The sequence below is a fragment of the Nannospalax galili genome, unplaced genomic scaffold (genome assembly GCF_000622305.1).
Source record: "Nannospalax galili isolate Female #2095 unplaced genomic scaffold, S.galili_v1.0 scaffold34, whole genome shotgun sequence".
Lineage (NCBI taxonomy): Eukaryota > Metazoa > Chordata > Mammalia > Rodentia > Spalacidae > Nannospalax > Nannospalax galili.
In genome coordinates, this window is record NW_008338996.1 from 7978675 (window position 1) to 7992288 (window position 13614).

The window sequence follows — 13614 nt, forward strand, 5'->3', positions numbered from 1 at the left end:
GAATTAATACAGTTATACAATATTGAACTCAGTATAAACCCTTTAAGACATAAAATTGAATGAGTTTTTACCCTTTAAAGAAGATTTCCATTTCATTTTAAAATATGCCATTTCCTACATTTTTAATGCTACCAACACTTAGATGTTTGCACATGTGTCTTTAATCTCTATGTATCTGATTATTACTAGTCACAGTCCACTAGATGTCATTTTTTTATTTGTTGATTTTTTTGTGTGTATATCATACAGAACATCCCACACAATCTTATTCATCTATATGCCTACTTCCCAAATGCCACCCTCCCATAGCCTCTCCCCTCCCACACACTGGAGCCTATACACTCTGTCATTCCTGTTACTGTCTACTGTGCTGTCAGCACCCCCAGCCAATCCCCAGTGTTTGTTCATCTGCTGAATCTAGTCAGCGTATCTAGAGATCCTTGTTTTAGGAAGATCTGCTCTTCCTCATCTACCAGCAATCAGTTGTCAATATTCGTTTTGATAAGATTTGGGTTTGCTGTTCATTTTTCCAGTTTTATTGTGGGTTACTATCTGGGAGTCTTTTGGGCCACTCTGGCCAATAACTCAAAGGAAGGTATCTCCTGTCTGGCATTGTTCCTTGTTATTTAGCCTTTAGCTCTACATATGGACTCTTAAAAACTTATATTAACCCCATTAATCTTTGGTTAGACTTTCCTTTTGGGTGTTTAAGACCCTACAGTTGGCCCAGATAAACCAATTTATTTTTACTCATAAGGTCGTTTGAGGATCTGTTCCTCAGGAATAACATGGGCTTGGGAGGAGCCCCTGGCTCCTCTCTTTTACCAGTTCCATCTATGTGAAGATAAGTCAAAGGTCCTGCTCGATCATGGATGGCTTCACTTGGAAGCATGGAGGAAATGATTCCTCTGTGTTGACCCTCCTCTTTGTAGACTAACACTGGTTCAGGTCCATCTGGTGGGGTCTTCACGGCCTCCTTGATCAAGAGGATAGATGACTCATCACAGTTAAAAGACATTTTCAGAGATGCTCATAGTCCCTGTAACTTAGTCGACCTAGGAGGGCAAGGAGCAAAAACTGTCCTTTATGTCCCTCTGTCCAAATTAGTATAGGCCTCATAGTATGGCTGTTAAACATCCAAGAAGGTTTTATTTAATCACTCAAGCTATTATATCTTAACTAAGATTTATAAGATTTGTACATGATAAGATAATCATGTGTGAAAAGAAAACCCTGAAGCTGGGTTCCAACTGTGTCCCTTTAGGAGCACACAGCCTCCCTCAGGATATCCTGCGGTCACCGTTTCCCTGACAGCAAGTTTATCCCTTCTTCTTTCCCTCTTCTGTTAACTTTCTATGACTCTAAGGTCTCAAATTTCAATCTTTCAACCTCATAGAATGAGTTGGACTTAAATTTATTGACATGACCATCATCCTGAGAGATGCATTATGCTTTAGTGTGAGTCTTACTACATGGCATCTACTAGGTTCTAAACTATCCTCAGAAGGTGAGACCTTTTTCTTCCTTCTTGCCATTTCCTTTCCCTTTCCTTCCCATCCTTCCTTATTTCTCTTCTTTGCTATGTAACCTAAGCTGCACTCAAACTTATGATCCTCTTGCCTCACTTTCTCAAGTGCTGGGACTATATAGGTAAGCCCCATCACATTAACAAGAATCTTTTCTACATCTCTGAGGTCACCAAAGTGTGATCCAAAAGCCCCCGTTAAGAAGAAATCATTTTTACCCTTCTCTAATTCAATGCAGAAGTTACCTGCATGTTTTTTCTTCCTTCCTTGTTTTTTCCTTCCTTCTTTCCTCCCCTCCTTTCCTCCCCATCTCTCTTTCCTTCCTTTGTTTCTTCTCTTTCTTTCTTTCTTTCTTCCTTTCTGTGGTACTAAAGATCAAACCCAGGGACTCTAGCACACTAAGCACACATTGTATAGATGAACTACACATATAACCTTCTTATATTTTTAAGCTGGCTTTAAGTAAAACTAAGGTATGAGAGACATTCTATATCCACTGTTAGCATGAGATGGGTTTTGTAATCCTATGAACAAGCAGAATTACAAGGCCAACTTTAAATTCCGAAGCTAAAGGAGTTTACACTATAACAGACCCATATTTCACTCTGAGAAGACCTGGTCCAAACCTAAGCTGTTTTGGAAACCAAGGTAAAGATGTCACAATAGTCAACCCACAGAGTTAGGGGTTCTCAGAGGAGCAGTACTTTATCTTATAAAGAGCCAAAGGCATTCAAGAGCTCTGGGTTGGAGGTTGAATTGGGAATAAATGTCTTAAATTTTAACACTTAGAAACTTAGGAATTCCTTTACAAAAATAATCAACCATACCACCACTAAAAGCACGCTCCCTATCTCCTAAAATATATCTTGGATTCTAAGTAACGCTTATGAAGCAACATTTCTTACAAGTTGAAGAAGTATTTCAAAATATTTATTTTAAGTGTCTTTTGAAAGGCATAGTATAGAAAATAAAGAAATGGAGGCAGCTGAAAATAGTGTCTGGGCATTCAATTGATGAAATATCTAAAATCTACTTATATTGCACAAAATATGTAGATAGTTGTACATCTTCTATAAAACAAACCTTTAAAATTTATTATTATTGCTATCATTTAATTTTATGGTATGCTTTGTGGCAAAAGTGTTATCTATTAACTGCAACATAGAATATGAATTAAGAGTACATGTTCCTAGAGCAGAAAACAATTACTTAACTATAAGTTTTTCACTCCTTTGGGCAAATTTTCACCCTTCCTGAACATCAGATTGCACAAGTTTTGCGTGGAAATTGTTGAAATAATGAAAGGAATGCATTTAAATTGCTCCTTATATTACTAGCACTTGATAAATATCAGTTACTGTTATGAAGTAGAATTCAGAGAATTCTGAAAAGTTTGAAGAAAAACATTAAAGTCATCCATCATTACCCTGTCTAAAGCTAACTGTAATTAAAGATTTAATTTATTTTTCCAGGATAAATGTATGTATATCTCCATTGCAGACACATGAATTTATTCAGTAACTAATAGGTAGATTTTCCTTTTCTGTGTTTTGTGTGATTGTTTTTTCCTCCCTTGCTTGTTTGAGATAAAGTCATTATGCAGCCCAGGCTAGATTCAATCCCATGACCCTCCTGCCTCCAACCCCAAAGTGCTGGAATTATAGGCATATGCCTATACATTTGAAATGTTCCTTAACCAAACTGTGTATTCAACATATTTAATATCAGTAAATATGGACATGTGCCATCATTTAACAGCTGCATTTTTCCATTATATGACAATGGCAATAACTTGCTCATTACTTATTTCTGATTTTTACATTTTTCTATTCACTAACAGTATTTACTATTTTCTTAAAGCACAGAGAACCACTTAATACATGCAACTTTTCATATCAGACCTATAGTTTTTCAGAACTGCTTCTCCCTGATCAATAGAAATATTCCTTTACACATTTTTTATTGTTTGAGAATTTCAGACACTCACAAAATGTTTCTCTCATTCCACTTCCCATCACCGGCTTCAATTCTTCCCCATCCCCACCTCCACTATTCCCTCCTGATTTCATGTGTTCTGTTTTATTTAACTTTTCTTTCTCTTTTTTAAAAAACACTGAGTCCACTTAGTGCTGCCAGTATGTGCACAGGTTTAGAAACATCTTCTAGAGCACAGACAGCCTCTCAGGGGTTTCATCCCTGAAGAAAACCGACTCTCCTTCCCACAGCAGCTATCAATCGCCAAAGTTTCCCATCTAAAGATGGGACTTGATGAGCTCCTCCCATGTCTGTGCTGAGATCTTGGTTGGCTTAATTTTGTGCAGGTCTTGTTCATGTAGTCACAGCCACTGTGAATTCATGTGTACAATGGCTCTGTGATGTCACACGCTTTATAAGAGCATCACTGAAACACTCCAGTTGGGGCCAGGTGTTCAAGTAGAGCACAGGCTAAGGGCTGCCCGAGTCCTGATGTCCTGAAGGTTCAGAGCATCAGTCATTTCTGAGGCATGGTCCAGATAGAGACTCGGTCTCTATTAGAAAATATTTTTCCATGTCAGTATTTCTACTACATAAATAATTCATTTAGGTTTATCATTTGAATCCATTTTTTGCTGAAAATGACAAAAAAATATAATGGATCAAAAGACCTCCATAGGGTTATGTCATTTTACGTATGTATGTATGTATTTATTATGTGTGTCTGTGCATGGGTGTATTGTGTGGTATATCCACTGGTGCCATCACCCATGAACAAATGGAGGCCAAGGGAGAATTTCAGGTGTCTTGCTAATACTCCCCTCTTTATTCCCTTGAGACTGAACCTGGAACTAGGCAGGAAGCCAGTTGCCTCAGGATCTTCCTGCCAGCACCATACCACAGTAGTGAGGTTGAAGACACACAGTCATACCCAGATTTTTATGTGCATTCTGGGAAGAGGAAGAAGAAAGAAAAAAAGAAAGAAGTGGTGGTTTATGATATATTTAGAAAACAGAGACCTACAGTCAAAGTTTGGTCTCTTATTAGCTGTATGAATTGGGTTTTGAGGTAGTATCTTTGAGCCTCAATTTCTCTATCAGCAATATGCATTAAAGGGTACCTGTTTGTCTCCATGTACTATTTTATTATATTATTTTTCATTGCATAAGAATTTCATGCTGCATACAATAAGTTTGGATCAAATCTACCCCCTATTCCTCCCAATTCCTCTACTATCCCCCTACTGTTTCTCCCTCCCAACCTTATGTATTATTTTTAAACTCACTGAGTCTATGTAGTGCTGCCTATGTGTGCATGATTGTAGGACCATCTACTGGAGCATGCTTAGCCTCTCAGGGAGCACATCCTTGGAGAAAACTATCTACCTTTCCCAGCTGCCGTGAACTGAGAGGGTGGGATAGAGGAAAAAGTATGGGGAGGAATAACTTACCCTAAATAAAGAACTTGGAAAAAGCTATGTGAAAACCTTCTACTAGTGAACGTTCCTAAAGTATACACACACACACACACACACACACACACACACACACACACACATGGTTTAAGTGGAGTTACCCTATAATGAGAGGACAATGCATCTACAGATACCATAGGCTATCAAATAAAAAGCCCTGTGCCAGTTATGGGCTACCTCCTCTCAAATTGCCAGTAGTGTTCAATAGACCCATCCCCTGCCATGCCCAGACATTGCAGGCTACTGCCACTGCTCTTGGTAACCCTCCAGAACTTCCTACTGCTGAAGACACCATGTATTCGACTCCATGCATTCTCATTATGTTGTATGTGTGTGAATTTAAAATATTTAGAGTTCTTTCAGACAAGCATCAGCTATCCAGTAAAAGGCAAATCTTATCTCTTGCTATTATCGCTATTTCCACTGGTGACTTCACTATTTAATCTTTCTGCCTATTACTGACACCATTCAACATCAGCTATTATAATCAGCTCTCTAAGAATGTCTCTAGCTTAGCACAAAAGAAATTACCTGTGGCCTCCTAAGATCCAGTTAAATGTTTTCCCATTCAGTCATGATTCACTCATGAAGAATACACTTTAAATTTTTATGTTACCAATAGAGGGGTTTTACAAATGGGGACAACTAATTGGTTAATACAGGTTAATCATGTCAGTTATTTAGATGATAGTTAATGTGTGTTTTTTCTAAGTGGCTTAGGGGTTAGAAAGAATTTAGCATCAAAACAAGGACTCTTAACAATGTTTTGCATTCTTTAAGACACTTCCTATCGTTTGTCACTAACACTTTACATGTCTACTTTTAAAATTACTTCTATCTTCCATCTTTCCATCTTTCCACTCATGTTATTTTTGTATGTGCCAACAGGGCTTATTTTTGTTTGTTTTGTCTTTGTATATTGTTTGCTTAAAGAAGGAAAAATTTCTATACCTAAGAACAGATACGGAAACCAGGAGAGACATTGGCAGGCCCACCCTACTTGCAGTAAGCACTGGCAATAAGAGGGTCATAAGGGGAAGATAAGCAGGGATACTGTTTGCATTCCTGCTGGCTAAAAATTCATCAGATCACACAGAACAGAAAAGAACCAAAGTAGAAAGTATACCAGTGAGATGCTTTGCATAGTTTGCATAGGAAGCACGGCTTTTCCAGACTACAGCTTCCATACCTCCTAGCTGCAGACAGATCCAATAGGGAAGCCCAGTTCACTATTCAAAAGATGCTCAGTAGTAAGCACTTTGTAATAAATGACAACTTCCCCTAAACCTGTCCCCTTTACCACTCTTTAGTGTTGAAACCTTAGCTAAACTGTAGGTAAAACTTCTCTAGGGCAGCCTGTGAAAGCTGATGAGTTAAACAGAAAATCCTACACCAATTGAATTCTTCTATTGTATCAACAACCCAATATTGCATTACGGGTGAAGTGTGTGTGTGTGTGTGTGTGTGTGTGTGTGTGTGTGTGTCTACTTTACTTTTCTTTTGCCACCTTCATTCTCAAGATGTCAAGTCTCCTACTGACATTTACGCTGTTTCTGACTTTTCCAAGTCACTTGTATTTAATCTGCTTAGAGATTAAAAAAGAAAAACTTGCTAAACAATGCATATTCAATAAGATTTCAGGAGGCCTGAGAGGACAGCCAGAGAGATTGTGCCTTCATCCACTTAATTCTACCCCCAAATATTCATTGAGTTTTCTTTGTGAAAAGTCTTGGGATGATCTATGAGCTACATACAGTCTGTTGCATGCAATAAAGCTCTGTGGTTTGGGGCTGTCATCTTTGAAAAGTCTATTTCCATTTTCAAGTACCTTTTAAAATGCCTGCACGCGTGACTGAACTGTGAAGGAACAAGGGCAGAAACATCTGACTTCAGAAGATTTAGTTAATTGCTGAGCCACCCTGTTGGTTAATGTGTGGATATTTGTGTCTGCAAAAGCATCAACATTCATAATCCTTTGTTTTGATCCTGCCTCCAAAGAAAGCAAGGTTGGAATATTCATTAACATCTTAGAACATAGGTTAAAAGACTCATGAACTGGGAATCATTTTAAATCCTTCAAAATATTATCTCAGAGGAACCCTCCACTGAAGTCAAAGCCCATGCCTAAATAAAGCCTTTGTCAAAGCATGGAAGAATGAGAGATTCAGGAGCTTGGGAGATGGCTCAGTGGAGAAAGTTCTTGCTGTGCATGTGCCAGGACCTGAGTTCAGATCTCCAGCATCCACAGCAAAGCCAGATGGGCATGATGGCCTACTTGTGATCCCAGCACTCAAGAGGCAGAAACAGAGGATCCCAAGAGCAAACTGGCTACCTAGACTAGGCAAATTGCTAAGGTCCTAGTTCAGCAAGAGAGCCCGCCTCAGTAAATACAGTGGAGAGAGAACAAAACACCAGGTATCAACCTCTGTCTTCCACACACACACTCCATACATGCACTCATATGTAGGCAAACATACACACGTCCAGGCCCACCACATACATCTACACACAAAACATTAAGCATTAAAAAAATGAACATTTCTACATCATAACTGTTGTCATACTTAAAATTCCATATTAGAAAGGGTACTGGCCCAAGAGGCAGGATTTCTGGATTCCAGTCTGAAATATGTAGGGAACACATGAACAGGCATTCCTGGATTCCAGTTCTGTCCCTTTTGCTCCATATGATGAGGATGATCATATCTGTCTGCAGAACATGAAAAGATGATACATTCTAAAGCAAGATTGGGCCCCTCAACATCCTGGCATGGAGAGTGGATGGTCTCAGGAGGCCCCATCCTTCTCTGATGATGTAAGGAGGGCCCGGTGGTTATTCTAGAAGGGAAAAGCCTCATCTGCAGTGGCTTAGTCACTTCTGAAGTGTCCTTGCTCCTGTCTCACCCTCACCATGGGAGCTGAGCACAATACTAATGCAACTCTCTGAGTCACCAGAAAAAGTAAGCCATGAAAGTCCAAGTGGCCAAGAAGAGGATCAGTGGGAGTGAGAGGGAGACCAGGGAGCATGACGAGGTGAGTGGTAAAGATGATCAAAATTTATACATACATGAAGACATCACAATGAAACCCATTATTATGCATAGTTAATATATACTAATAAAATTCTATTATGATGGAGGACAGCAAAGGTATCTGTGGTCTTCTGCAGTTCGGGGTAAGGAGAGAAAAATGAAGAAGAGCAGAAAGGGTGTTTTAGGGCATTTTCTGTGACTCTATAATGGGAGACACATGTCATTTTACATTTATCAAAATCCACACAACAGGCCTGGAGGCTGAGTGGCAATGATGTGTCCATGTAAGTTCATCCGATGCAACAAATGCAGCACGCTGGGAAGGGTTCTGGTAGTGGAAGAGACTGCAAATGGGGTCAGGTGGCAGGGTGTGTATGGGAGCTCTGCACAATTCCCTCAATTATGCTCTGAGACTAAATGTACTCTAAAAACTTGAGTTTAAAATTTTTTTGTAATCACTACTATATATATATAAAGCTAAACCTTTCTGTAGCTGTGGATCTAAGAGAGAAAGCAAGCAAACCCCTTTTCCTCCACTGCAGCAGATTCCTTCTTGGGAACTTACAGACCTTCCCTGTAAAAGGCATCAGTAAAAACCCAGAGATAACAGAGACACAAGGAAGGTGTGGAGGCCATTTCCCCGTGCCCACCCATCACCATTCTTTCCACAGCTAGCTTGGTCAGGAAGAGCAATTCCAGGAAAGGCTACAAGCATTCAGAGCCTTCCTGGGAACCTCTGTGAGTCTGGCTAACCTTAGGTCCCGCACAGGGAAGAACATCAGCTATGTCCAGACTCCCTGTAAGAATTTCAATGATGCATGCTAAAGACTAACAGATGTTAGCTTTCTCCCCATGCGCAGTCTGAGGCCAGACCTCAGCACCCCTGTATGAGGATCCTCTTTCAGACTTTCTAGCAGCAAGCCTCCAACAGCATAGGGTCGCATGTCACAGCCTTCGTTTTAAATTTGCACATTTAATAGAGATGTGGGAATGGTTGGGAGACCAAAGTAAATAAATCCATATAGATTTCTGGTTCTGATATTTTCTAAATGTTTTTCTTTTCCAGCTGTAAATAAATAGTATCTCTAGATATAGCTGTAAATAGTATCTCTAGAAAGGGGATTATTGCTTTTTGAAAGAGGTAAGGAAATGCTGTAAGATGCATATTAATACATGACAAAAAGTATACTCTTATAATTCATTAGCCCTTTATCCTTCATCCTACCTAGAAGATCCATCAGAAAACCACCCCAATTCTTGCAATAATTGGTGACAAATGACATCTTTCAGGCAAGTGCTTTATAATAATTTTAATGTAAAGTGTTTAGAGATGAATAAAGGAACTTATTTTTGTTGTGGTGGTTGTTTTTGCAGCTGCTTCTCATAGCAATACATTGTACTACCATAGGACAAGAAACTTACTCTACCCTTGTGTGCCCACTCCCCGGTTTACATGTATGTCCTACCATCTGCCTTCCCTGCCCAAGGTGAGACAGGTTCAATGATCTATAGTGAGGACAAGGATGCTCTTCCCTCCCACCAACCCACAGGGCCCTCACTTAGGAGAATCAGAGTAGCAAACAGGAGAGAACCAGGTGATTACATTGTTCTCAGCACCAGCTCCTCTTCATATTTGAAGCCTTGAAGAAGTCTTCTAACTTAGTTCTGGTGTTTAGAAAGAAAGTTTCCTCAGCACTGACTATTGAGAGAATTTAGCAGATGTTGGGATGCCATGTGACACTTTACAGATCTGGAAATGAGCCAGAACACGTTCTGGATTCGGAGAACTTTAGTGGCACTTAAACAACCAGAGTGATGACTGTTTAAGAACTCTCCTATAATAATAGGAGCAGTGTATTATAGCAAGCATTGGTACCCAGGACTCACAGAGTTAGAGAGGTTAGGCAACATTGTCAGAACCAACATCACATGAATCACAGTAGTTGTGATTGCATGCATAAGACATACACAAGATCAAGTCAACCAAAAATTCCAGTATGGAACGAGAAGGGGCTTATGAAATCACAACCCTAACTGAAGAGCTATTGGCAATTTATGACTTCTGGAGAACGGAGAGTCAGCTTTCTTCAGGGATGAAACCCCTAGCTGGTTGCCCATGCTCCAGTGGATGGCCCTCCACTCACTCACATATTGGCAGAACCGAGTAGATTCAGTGAGTTAAAAAAAAGAGCACATGAAGTTCGGAGGGAAAAATAGTGGGGGAATATAAAACAAGTTGGAAGGGAGGGAGTTGGGGGGTAGATTTGTTAAAACACATTATATATATATATACATATATATGTAATTCTCAAACAATAGATTAAAAAGAAAAATGAATATGAGAATATCAGGATCCATCCTTTATTCTCAGCAATTTCCTTAAATATTCTGCTGCTCTTGTCCTGAATGGTCTGCATTAGTTTTGCAACATACCTCCACCTCTGCTGTCTCTGGGAACAGAAAGTTGCAATGTCTTTAGCCATGTGAATGGTCTTGCTGACACCCTGTTGTGGTTTGAATGTGAAATGCTCCCATAAGCTCATGTTTTGGAGCACCTGCTCCTCAGCTGGTGGTGCTGTTTTGGAAGGCTGAGGTTCAGTCTTGTTGGAAGAAGTAAGTTGCTAGGGGTACGGCTTAAGGCTCTATCTCACCCCAGCTTCCTGTCTGCTCTTTGATTCCTGACTGTGGAAGGATGTGATCGGCTGTCTCAGGCTTTTGCCACCATGCGTTTCTCTTCTTGAGGAACTGTCCCTCAAACCTTTCCTCCATTAAGTTGCTATAACAAGAAAAGTAACAAGAGCACACCCCTGTCCCACTTATCTAGTGAGACACTTGTTTGCAGTGCAACCAAACGGTAATCATGTCACCTATTTGAGTCTCTTAAATCATTTGTCAGAGGAAGCCAATATTGACCTTCCACCTTAACCATCGGTCATCTGAGTGATGTTATAGAGCCTAATGGTGTATTCTTCAAAATGTTTCTGGGGCTGGAGAGATGGCTCAGTGGTTAAGAGCACTGACTGCTCTTGCAGAGGACCCAGGTTTGATTCCTAACACCCACATGGCATCTACGAACCGTCCTTAACTCCAGGTCCAGGGGAATCTGAAGCCCTCGTCTGACCTCCACAGCATTGCATGACACAGGTGCACTCACATATGTGCAGGCAATACACTCATACACATAAAAATAAAAGTAATAAATATATTTTTAAAAAGAATGTTTCCACAGCAGTACCTAGTACCTAATACATATAATAATCTCTCTTTCCTATGTGCAAGGCTGTCTGAGGACAAGTGTACAAGTTTCTTTTGGAAAAGTTCATCTTCTATCATTAGCAGTGATGAAAAATATTTGATAAAACATTACAACATTCAAGGAAGATAAAAGAATCTCTTCAGTTATCAGTGTACTTAATAATGATGTAATTTTAAAGAATTTCAACAAATAATAATAGTACAGAAATGTTCGGAGAAACCTTGCCAAAAGTTTGATATCTTTTCAGAAAGAGTGGAAAATGAAAAGTATTAGTTTTAATTACTGTTGTTATTAGGGTGTTGTCTGATTTTCTATATCCTCTGTAGTTGTGACTTAGAGATCCTCTGTCTCTTACTCCACAGGTACATGCTGGGATGTTGAAGTGTATAATAGTGCATAAGTGTTATTTGTAGCTTCTGAGGAAATGGGAGAAGAGCGATATTTGGTCTGTGTTCTTATCTTTTACTTCTTCAAGAAGTGGATTCCAACAACGGCTTATGGCAAGGCTAAAGTAACAAAACCAGACTGGGAATCTGCAAAAACGATGTTCTTTTCCACTTTCAAAATCTACGCATATCACAGTCTAACGGCATTGGCCTGGGAGGAAGTGGCCACGTCCCACACGATCACTGAGAGCCCATGCTCCATCTTGCAACATCTCCATCGTCTGTGTGGGATCTCCAGGGCTGTTCTAGAAGGGACAGATTTTATAAGATTACAAGTCGGGTTTTAGGGTCAGGCCTGGAGGTAATCATGCTACTTATGAGAAAATCTCAGTATTAAGTTCCATTCATCGCAAAAGGAAAATGTGAAATGTCTTTGTTTATAGCCAAGTCAAACCTAAAGAGTTTCATTAACATATTTTTTTCTGTCTGCCATGCACTTTCTTTGAATCTCTTATTTCTGCCATCAAATGCTTCACATTTTTATCTCATTTCAGTCAAAAGAATTATCAATAAAGCAAAATTGGATCATTCCACCACTATGTTCAAAGTTCAGAAATGGCTTTGTGGCTGCTACAAAGTAATAACTGAAGTGATCACAATAATCTTCAGGGTCACACGTGATTTGACCCCAATACCTTGCTAACCTCAACATCTACTCCAGCCTTCCTCATTCATCAATGTATCCAAGCCATCCCATGCTCCTTGGAGTCTCTCCCTTAGCTTTGTTCACTCTTACAAAGCATTGACCTAAATGACTCTCCCAAACTTCCCTTGATGTGGTTTGAGTATAAAATGCTCCCTTGAAATGCTCATACACTGAAGGCTAAGTCCCTAGATGATGGTGCTGTAGCCAGATGATTGGATATTGGGGGCTGATTGATCATTAATGGGTTCATCATATATGGGATATTGGGAGGTAGGACTAGGTTGGAGGAATAGGTCACCACAGCAAATTTTGAAGGGTGCATTGTCTGTGGCCTCATCCTACTTCTGCTTTCTGGCCACCATGCTGTGAGCAGCTCTGATCCATGACACCTGCCCTGATATAATGCTCTACCATACCACATACCCATAAACACAATGCTAAGTGTTCTTTCTGCGTAATGAAACCTCTGAAACAGTGAACCCAAATAAATCCTTCCTCCCTTAAGTTGTTTTCTTGGGCACTTTGTCACAATAATGAAAATCTGACTGATGTGCTCTGTCAAGCTCTAAGCAACCTTTTAGTCAACCACAATCATCTTACTTAAAATCTTCATTGCTCTTCTACCTAGTATGTCTAATTCTATTTACCCTGCATCATCTCAGTTCCAGATGATTCTACATGATATTGTGAATGTTATTTATGGTCATGTCCACTGTTCTACTCAATGAGCCCTAAGCAAGAAGCTACGTAGTGCAAGGTGGTGGTGTCTAGGAGCCACTACATGTGCAGAGATATTAGATGTGGGGAGACATTTTGTTCTATCTTTGTTTCAGAGGCAAGGAGTTATGTTCATATCATTCTGTGACATAGCCCACACAGAGAGCAGTGCTTCTAACACACCAAGCACTCCGTTTATAACAGCTGGAGCAATAAATGAGTTAGAGATAATGTGAAAAAATTAGAACAAAGTGGAAATGCCTTGAAGGCAGCTCTGTTTCAAGCCACATGGGCCTTGCACCCAGCAGCAGTAGCTCTTGCTTAGTTGCTTCTCTTGTCTTTGCAATATTTCATTTTTCTTTTCCTCAAAGAGGGAGGTTTTTCCCCATATGTATTGTTATTTACCAAGATCTCTATAAGTACTGAAACACTGAATACGGTGTTATATGAAACTAAATAATGTAATCAATATATTTAGAGATGTTATGCTTATTTTGTTTCTTATACACTAAACATGGGTCCCTCTAGTCTAATTTCTAACAA

General features: G+C 39.7%; 1 long non-coding RNA gene across 1 annotated transcript in view; it reads left to right on the forward strand.

Annotated features, from left to right (window-relative positions):
* LOC115070456 overlaps nucleotides 1–12229 on the forward strand; it is a 25010-nt gene extending 12781 nt beyond the window's left edge. Inside the window, exon 3 of the long non-coding RNA XR_003849609.1 lies at nucleotides 11625–12229. This is a non-coding gene — a long non-coding RNA (uncharacterized LOC115070456). The remainder of the gene's footprint in view (nucleotides 1–11624) is intronic.
* The last annotated feature ends 1385 nt before the right edge of the window (nucleotides 12230–13614 follow it).